The following is a 9506-nucleotide window of genomic DNA, read 5'->3' as shown; positions in this document are numbered from 1 at the left end:
GCCGAAATAGCTCAGTTGGGAGAGCGTTAGACTGAAGATCTAAAGGTCCCTGGTTCAATCCCGGGTTTCGGCACAGTTGAGAGGTTCCTTGCTTCTAACAAATTAGGTCTTGGAATCAGCTGTAGTACTTTTTTCTCTATCAACATTTTTATCAACTGATCTACAAAATGATCAATTCAACATAGACTTTGCTTTCTGTCCTCCTTTTAAACTTTCTTCCACCTATCTTGCCTTCAGGTTTGACTATGAATGTTTTCCATTTCGTCCTTTTTTGTAAAGTAAACTCTTGTCTGCATCACATTCCACTTCCCCTTGAACACAGATGTCAGTAGTCAGATGACATTGCTTACCTACTCATGCCAAATATATCTGGGTAATATAGTGCTAGTCCATTCAGAGTTAAAAAAACAACTACCTAACCTGGATCCCAAAAATGCTATTTACCCATTGCACCAGTTAACTGGGGAATGATACAGGACTCCTTAAAACATATCTCTACCATATGAGGTTAAAAATCCAGGTCCTGCATCTATTTTGTTAAATGGTTCAAATTAAAGTATGAAGACCCCAGCTATCAGAAGGCCGAAATAGCTCAGTTGGGAGAGCGTTAGACTGAAGATCTAAAGGTCCCTGGTTCAATCCCGGGTTTCGGCACAGTTGAGACGTTCCTTGCTTCTAACAAAATAGGTCTTGGAATCAGCTGTAGTACTTTTTCTCTATTCATCAAATTTTTTCCAACTGATCTACAACACAATCAATTTAACATAGACTTTGCTTTATGTCCTCCTTCTAAACTTGCTTCCACCTCTCTTACCTTCAGGTTTGACAATGAATATTTCCCATTTCATGCTTTTTTGTAAAGTAAACTCTTGTCTGCATTACCTTCCACTTCCCCTTGAACACAGATGTCAGTAGTCAGATGACATTGCTTACCTACTCATGCCAAATATATCTGGGTAATATAGTGCTAGTTCATTCAGAGTTAAAAAAACAACTACCTAACCTGGATCCCAAAACTGCTATTTGCCCATTGCACCAGTTAATTGCGGAATGATACAGGACTCCTTAAAACATATCTCTACCATATGAGGTCAAAAATCCAGGTCCTGCATCTATTTTGTTAAATGATTTAAATTAAAGTATGAAGACTACAGCTATAAGCAGGCCGCAATAGCTCAGTTGGGAGAGCGTAAGACTGAAGATCTAAAGGTCCCTGGTTCAATCCCGGGTTTGGGCACAGTTGAGAGGTTCCTTGCTTCTAACAAAATAGGTCTTGGAATCAGCTGTAGTACTTTTTTCTCTATCAACATTTTTATCAACTGATCTACAAAATGATCAATTCAACATAGACTTTGCTTTCTGTCCTCCTTTTAAACTTTCTTCCACCTATCTTGCCTTCAGGTTTCACAATGAATGTTTCCCATTTCGTCCTTTTTTGTAAAGTAAACTTTTGTCTGCATCACATTCCACTTCCCCTTGAACACAGATGTCAGTAGTCAGATGACATTGCTTAACTACTCATGCCAAATATATCTAGGTAATATAGTGCTAGTCCATTCAGAGTTAAAAAAACAACTACCTAACCTGGATCCCAAAAATGCTATTTACCCATTGCACCAGTTAACTGGGGAATGATACAGGACTCCTTAAAACATATCTCTACCATATGAGGTTAAAAATCCAGGTCCTGCATCTATTTTGTTAAATGGTTCAAATTAAAGTATGAAGACCACAGCTATCAGAAGGCGGAAATAGCTCAGTTGGGAGAGCGTTAGACTGAAGATCTAAAGGTCCCTGCTTCAATCCCGGGTTTCGGCACATTTGAGAGGTTCCTTACTTCTAACAAAATAGGTCTTGGAATCAGCTGTAGTACTTTTTCTCTATTCATCAAATTTTTTCCAACTGATCTACAACACAATCAATTTAACATAGACTTTGCTTTATATCCTCCTTCTAAACTTGCTTCCACCTCTCTTACCTTCAGGTTTGACAATGAATATTTCCCATTTCATGCTTTTTTGTAAAGTAAACTCTTGTCTGCATTACCTTCCACTTCCCCTTGAACACAGATGTCAGTAGTCAGATGACATTGCTTACCTACACATGCCAAATATATCTGGGTAATATAGTGCTAGTCCATTCAGAGTTAAAAAAACAACTACCTAACCTGGATCCCAAAAATGCTATTTACCCATTGCACCAGTTAATTGTGGAATGATACAGGACTCCTTAAAACATATCTCTACCATATGAGGTTAAAAATCCAGGTCCTGCATCTATTTTGTTAAATGGTTTAAATTAAAGTATGAAGACCACAGCTATAAGCAGGCCGCAATAGCTCAGTTGGGAGAGCGTTAGACTGAAGATCTAAAGGTCCCTGGTTCAATCCCGGGTTTCGGCACAGTTGAGAGGTTCCTTGCTTCTAACAAAATAGGTCTTGGAATAAGCTGTAGTACTTTTTTCTCTATCAACATTTTTATCAACTGATCTACAAAATGATCAATTCAACATAGACTTTGCTTTCAGTCCTCTTTTTAAACTTTCTTCCACCTATCTTGACTTCAGGTTTGACAATGAATGTTTCCCATTTCGTCCTTTTTTGTAAAGTAAACTCTTGTCTGCTTCACATTCCACTTCCCCTTGAACACAGATGTCAGTAGTCAGATGACATTGCTTACCTACTGATGCCAAATATATCTAGGTAATATAGTGCTAGTCCATTCAGAGTTAAAAAAACAACTACCTAACCTGGATCCCAAAAATGCTATTTACCCATTGCACCAGTTAACTGGGGAATGATACAGGACTCCTTAAAACAGATCTCTACCATATGAGGTTAAAAATCCAGGTCCTGCATCTATTTTGTTAAATGGTTCAAATTAAAGTATGAAGACCACAGCTATCAGAAGGCCGAAATAGCTCAGTTGGGAGAGCGTTAGACTGAAGATCTAAAGGTCCCTGGTTCAATCCCGGGTTTTGGCACAGTTGAGAGGTTCCTTGCTTCTAACAAAATAGGTCTTGGAATCAGCTGTAGTACTTTTTCTCTATTCATCAAATTTTTTCCAACTGATCTACAACACAATCAATTTAACATAGACTTTGCTTTATATCCTCCTTCTAAACGTGCTTCCACCTCTCTTACCTTCAGGTTTGACAATGAATATTTCCCATTTCATGCTTTTTTGTAAAGTAAACTCTTGTCTGCATTACCTTCCACTTCCCCTTGAACACAGATGTCAGTAGTCAGATGACATTGCTTACCTACTCATGCCAAATATATCTGGGTAATATAGTGCTAGTCCATTCAGAGTTAAAAAAACAACTACCTAACCTGGATCCCAAAAATGCTATTTACCCATTGCACCAGTTAATTGCGGAATGATACAGGACTCCTTAAAACATATCTCACCATATGAGGTTAAAAATCCAGGTCCTGCATCTATTTTGTTAAATGGTTTAAATTAAAGTATGAAGACCACAGCTATAAGCAGGCCGAAATAGCTAAGTTGGGAGAGCGTTAGACTGAAGATCTAAAGGTCCCTGGTTCAATCCCGGGTTTCGGCACAGTTGAGAGGTTCCTTGCTTCTAACAAAATAGGTCTTGGAATCAGCTGTAGTACTTTTTTCTCTATCAACATTTTTATCAACTGATCTACAAAATGATCAATTCAACATAGACTTTGCTTTCTGTCCTCCTTTTAAACTTTCTTCCACCTATCTTGCCTTCAGGTTTGACTATGAATGTTTTCCATTTCGTCCTTTTTTGTAAAGTAAACTCTTGTCTGCATCACATTCCACTTCCCCTTGAACACAGATGTCAGTAGTCAGATGACATTGCTTACCTACTCATGCCAAATATATCTGGGTAATATAGTGCTAGTCCATTCAGAGTTAAAAAAACAACTACCTAACCTGGATCCTAAAAATGCTATTTACCCATTGCACCAGTTAACTGGTGAATGATACAGGACTCCTTAAAACATATCTCTACCATATGAGGTTAAAAATCCAGGTCCTGCATCTATTTTGTTAAATGGTTCAAATTAAAGTATGAAGACCCCAGCTGTCAGAAGGCCGAAATAGCTCAGTTGGGAGAGCGTTAGACTGAAGATCTAAAGGTCCCTGGTTCAATCCCGGGTTTCGGCACAGTTGAGAGGTTCCTTGCTTCTAACAAAATAGGTCTTGGAATCAGCTGTAGTACTTTTTCTCTATTAACATTTTTGTCAACTGATCTACAAAATGATCAATTCAACATAGACTTTGCTTTCTGTCCTCCTTTTAAACTTTCTTCCACCTATCTTGCCTTCCGGTTTGACTATGAATGTTTTCCATTTCGTCCTTTTTTGTAAAGTAAACTCTTGTCTGCATCACATTCCACTTCCCCTTGAACACAGATGTCAGTAGTCAGATGACATTGTTTACCTACTCATGCCAAATATATCTGGGTAATATAGTGCTAGTCCATTCAGAGTTAAAAAAACAACTACCTAACCTGGATCCCAAAAATGCTATTTACCCATTGCACCAGTTAACTGGGGAATGATACAGGACTCCTTAAAACATATCTCTACCATATGAGGTTAAAAATCAAGGTCCTGCATCTATGTTGTTAAATGGTTCAAATTAAAGTATGAAGACCCCAGCTATCAGAAGGCCTAAATAGCTCAGTTGGGAGAGCGTTAGACTGAAGATCTAAAGGTCCATGGTTCAATCCCGGGTTTCGGCACAGTTGAGACGTTCCTTGCTTCTAACAAAATAGGTCTTGGAATCAGCTGTAGTACTTTTTCTCTATTCATCAAATTTTTTCCAACTGATCCACAACACAATCAATTTAACATAGACTTTGCTTTATGTCCTCCTTCTAAACTTGCTTCCACCTCTCTTACCTTCAGGTTTGACAATGAATATTTCCCATTTCATGCTTTTTTGTAAAGTAAACTCTTGTCTGCATTACCTTCCACTTCCCCTTGAACACAGATGTCAGTAGTCAGATGACATTGCTTACCTACTCATGCCAAATATATCTGGATAATATAGTGCTAGTCCATTCAGAGTTAAAAAAACAACTACCTGACCTGGATCCAAAAAATGCTATTTACCCGTTGTACCAGTTAATTGCGGAATGATACAGGACTCCTTAAAACATATCTCTACCATATGAGGTTAAAAATCCAGGTCCTGCATCTATTTTGTTAAATGGTTTAAATTAAAGTATGAAGACCACAGCTATAAGCAGGCCGAAATAGCTCAGTTGGGAGAGCGTTAGACTGAAGATCTAAAGGTCCCGTGTTTCGGCACAGTTGAGAGGTTCCTTGCTTCTAACAAAATAGGTCTTGGAATCAGCTGTAGTACTTTTTCTCTATTCATCAAATTTTTTCCAACTGATCTACAACACAATCAATTTAACATAGACTTTGCTTTATGTCCTCCTTCTAAACTTGCTTCCACCTCTCTTACCTTCAGGTTTGACAATGAATATTTCCCATTTCATGCTTTTTTGTAAAGTAAACTCTTGTCTGCATTACCTTCCACCTCCCCTTGAATACAGATGTCAGTAGTCAGATGACATTGCTTACCTACTCATGCCAAATATATCTGGGTAATATAGTGCTAGTCCATTCAGAGTTAAAAAAACAACTACCTAACCTGGATCCCAAAACTGCTATTTGCCCATTGCACCAGTTAATTGCGGAATGATACAGGACTCCTTAAAACATATCTCTACCATATGAGGTTAAAAATCCAGGTCCTGCATCTATTTTGTTAAATGGTTTAAATTAAAGTATGAAGACCAGATCTATAAGCAGGCCGCAATAGCTCAGTTGGGAGAGCGTTAGACTGAAGATCTAAAGGTCCCAGGTTCCATCCCGGGTTTCGGCACAGTTGAGAGGTTCCTTGCTTCTAACAAAATAGGTCTTGGAATCAGCTGTAGTACTTTTTTCTCTATCAACATTTTTATCAACTGATCTACAAAATGATCAATTCAACATAGACTTTGCTTTCTGTCCTCCTTTTAAACTTTCTTCCACCTATCTTGCCTTCAGGTTTGACAATGAATGTTTCCCACTTCGTCCTTTTTTGTAAAGTAAACTCTTGTCTGCATCACATTCCACTTCCCCTTGAACACAGATGTCAGTAGTCAGATGACATTGCTTACCTACTCATGCCAAATATATCTAGGTAATATAGTGCTAGTCCATTCAGAGTTAAAAAAACAACTACCTAACCTGGATCCCAAAAATGCTATTTACCCATTGCACCAGTTAACTGGGGAATGATACAGGACTCCTTAAAACATATCTCTACCATATGAGGTTAAAAATCCAGGTCCTGCAGCTATTTTGTTAAATGGTTCAAATTAAAGTATGAAGACCCCAGCTATTAGAATGCTGAAATAGCTCAGTTTGGAGAGCGTTAGACTGAAGATCTAAAGGTCCCTGGTTCAATCCTGGGTTTCGGCACAGTTGAGAGGGTCCTTGCTTCTAACAAAATAGGTCTTGGAATCAGCAGTAGTACTTTTTCTCTATTCATCAAATTTTTTCCAACTGATCTACAACACAATCAATTTAACATAGACTTTGCTTTATGTCCTCCTTCTAAACTTGCTTCCACCTCTCTTAACTTCAGGTTTGACAATGAATATTTCCCATTTCATGCTTTTTTGTAAAGTAAACTCTTGTCTGCATTACCTTCCACTTCCCCTTGAACACAGATGTCAGTAGTCAGATGACATTGCTTGCCTACTCATGACAAATATATCTGGGTAATATAGTGCTAGTCCATTCAGAGTTAAAAAAACAACTACCTAACCTGGATCCAAAAAATGCTATTTACCCATTGCACCAGTTAATTGCGGAATGATACAAGACTCCTTAAAACATATCTCTACCATATGAGGTTAAAAATCCAGGTCCTGCATCTATTTTGTTAAATGGTTTAAATTAAAGTATGAAGACCACAGCTGTAAGCAGGATGAAATAGCTCAGTTGGGAGAGCGTTAGACTGAAGATCTAAAGGTCCCTGGTTCAATCCCGGGTTTCGGCACAGTTGAGAGGCTCCTTGCTTCTAACCTAATAGGTCTAGGAATCAGCTGTAGTACTTTTTTCTCTATCAACATTTTTATCAACTGATCTACAAAATGATCAATTCAACATAGACTTTGCTTTCTGTCCTCCTTTTAAACTTTCTTCCACCTATCTTGCCTTCAGGTTTCACAATGAATGTTTCCCATTTCGTCCTTTTTTGTAAAGTAAACTCTTGTCTGCATCACATTCCACTTCCCCTTGAACACAGATGTCAGTAGTCAGATGACATTGCTTAACTACTCATGCCAAATATATCTAGGTAATATAGTGCTAGTCCATTCAGAGTTAAAAAAACAACTACCTAACCTGGATCCCAAAAATGCTATTTACCCATTGCACCAGTTAACTGGGGAATGATACAGGACTCCTTGAAACATATCTCTACCATATGAGGTTAAAAATCCAGGTCCTGCATCTATTTTGTTAAATGGTTCAAATTAAAGTATGAAGACCCCAGCTATCAGACGGCCGAAATAGCTCAGTTGGGAGAGCGTTAGACTGAAGATCTAAAGGTCCCTGGTTCAATCCTGGGTTTCGGCACAGTTGAGAGGTTCCTTGCTTCTAACAAAATAGGTCTTGGAATCAGCTGTAGTACTTTTTCTCTATTCCTCAAATTTTTTCCAACTGATCTACAACACAATCAATTTAACATAGACTTTGCTTTATGTCCTCCTTCTAAACTTGCTTTCACCTCTCTTACCTTCAGGTTTGACAATGAATATTTCCCATTTCATGCTTTTTTGTAAAGTAAACTCTTGTCTGCATTACCTTCCACTTCCACTTGAACACAGATGTCAGTAGTCAGATGACATTGCTTACCTACTCATGCCAAATATATCTGGGTAATATAGTGCTAGTCCATTCAGAGTTAAAAAAACAACTACCTAACCTGGATCCAAAAAATGCTATTTACCCATTGTACCAGTTAATTGCGGAATGATACAGGACTCCTTAAAACATATCTCTACCACATGAGGTTAAAAATCCAGGTCCTGCATCTATTTTGTTAAATGGTTTAAATTAAAGTATGAAGACCACAGCTATAAGCAGGCCGAAATAGCTCAGTTGGGAGAGTGTTAGACTGAAGATCTAAAGGTTCCTGGTTCAATCCCGGGTTTCGGCACAGTTGAGAGGTTCCTTGCTTCTAACAAAATAGGTCTTGGAATCAGCTGTAGTACTTTTTCTCTATTCATCAAATTTTTTCCAACTGATCTACAACACAATCAATTTAACATAGACTTTGCTTTATGTCCTCCTTCTAAACTTGCTTCCACCTCTCTTACCTTCAGGTTTGACAATGAATATTTCCCATTTCATGCTTTTTTGTAAAGTAAACTCTTGTCTGCATTACCTTCCACCTCCCCTTGAATACAGATGTCAGTAGTCAGATGACATTGCTTACCTACTCATGCCAAATATATCTGGGTAATATAGTGCTAGTCCATTCAGAGTTAAAAAAACAACTACCTAACCTGGATCCCAAAACTGCTATTTGCCCATTGCACCAGTTAATTGCGGAATGATACAGGACTCCTTAAAACATATCTCTACCATATGAGGTTAAAAATCCAGGTCCTGCATCTATTTTGTTAAATGGTTTAAATTAGAGTATGAAGACCACAGCTATAAGCAGGCCGCAATAGCTCAGTTGGGAGAGCTTTAGACTGAAGATCAAAAGGTCCCTGGTTCCATCCCGGGTTTCGGCACAGTTTAGAGGTTCCTTGCTTCTAACAAAATAGGTCTTGGAATCAGCTGTAGTACTTTTTTCTCTATCAACAGTTTTATCAACTGATCTACAAAATGATCAATTCAACATAGACTTTGCTTTATGTCCTCCTTCTAAACTTGCTTCCACCTCTCTTACCTTCAGGTTTGACAATGAATATTTCCCATTTCATGCTTTTTTGTAAAGTAAACTCTTGTCTGCATTACCTTCCACCTCCCCTTGAATACAGATGTCAGTAGTCAGATGACATTGCTTACCTACTCATGCCAAATATATCTGGGTAATATAGTGCTAGTCCATTCAGAGTTAAAAAAACAACTACCTAACCTGGATCCCAAAACTGCTATTTGCCCATTGCACCAGTTAATTGCGGAATGATACAGGACTCCTTAAAACATATCTCTACCATATGAGGTTAAAAATCCAGGTCCTGCATCTATTTTGTTAAATGGTTTAAATTAGAGTATGAAGACCACAGCTATAAGCAGGCCGCAATAGCTCAGTTGGGAGAGCTTTAGACTGAAGATCAAAAGGTCCCTGGTTCCATCCCGGGTTTCGGCACAGTTGAGAGGTTCCTTGCTTCCAACAAAATAGGTCTTGGAATCAGCTGTAGTACTTTTTTCTCTATCAACAGTTTTATCAACTGATCTACAAAATGATCAATTCAACATAGACTTTGCTTTCTGTCCTCCTTTT

At 38.2% G+C, this 9506-nt stretch overlaps 4 non-coding genes across 4 annotated transcripts; all 4 read left to right on the top strand.

Moving 5' to 3' along the window:
- On the top strand, positions 1-73 carry TRNAF-GAA (transfer RNA phenylalanine (anticodon GAA)). Its single transcript has one exon. It is a non-coding gene; the product is annotated as a tRNA-Phe (tRNA).
- Positions 74-581: 508 nt separating this feature from the next.
- Positions 582-654, top strand: TRNAF-GAA (transfer RNA phenylalanine (anticodon GAA)). The gene has a single exon. It is a non-coding gene; the product is annotated as a tRNA-Phe (tRNA).
- A 2255-nt stretch (positions 655-2909) lies between these two features.
- TRNAF-GAA (transfer RNA phenylalanine (anticodon GAA)) lies at positions 2910-2982 on the top strand. Its single transcript has one exon. It is a non-coding gene; the product is annotated as a tRNA-Phe (tRNA).
- Positions 2983-4072: 1090 nt separating this feature from the next.
- On the top strand, positions 4073-4145 carry TRNAF-GAA (transfer RNA phenylalanine (anticodon GAA)). Its single transcript has one exon. It is a non-coding gene; the product is annotated as a tRNA-Phe (tRNA).
- Positions 4146-9506: the final 5361 nt, after the last annotated feature.

The sequence above is a fragment of the Lissotriton vulgaris genome, chromosome 8 (assembly GCF_964263255.1).
Source record: "Lissotriton vulgaris chromosome 8, aLisVul1.2, whole genome shotgun sequence".
NCBI classification, from domain to species: Eukaryota; Metazoa; Chordata; class Amphibia; order Caudata; family Salamandridae; genus Lissotriton; species Lissotriton vulgaris.
The sequence above is the reverse complement of the archived record's forward strand: the minus strand, read 5'-3'. Positions and strand labels throughout refer to the sequence as shown.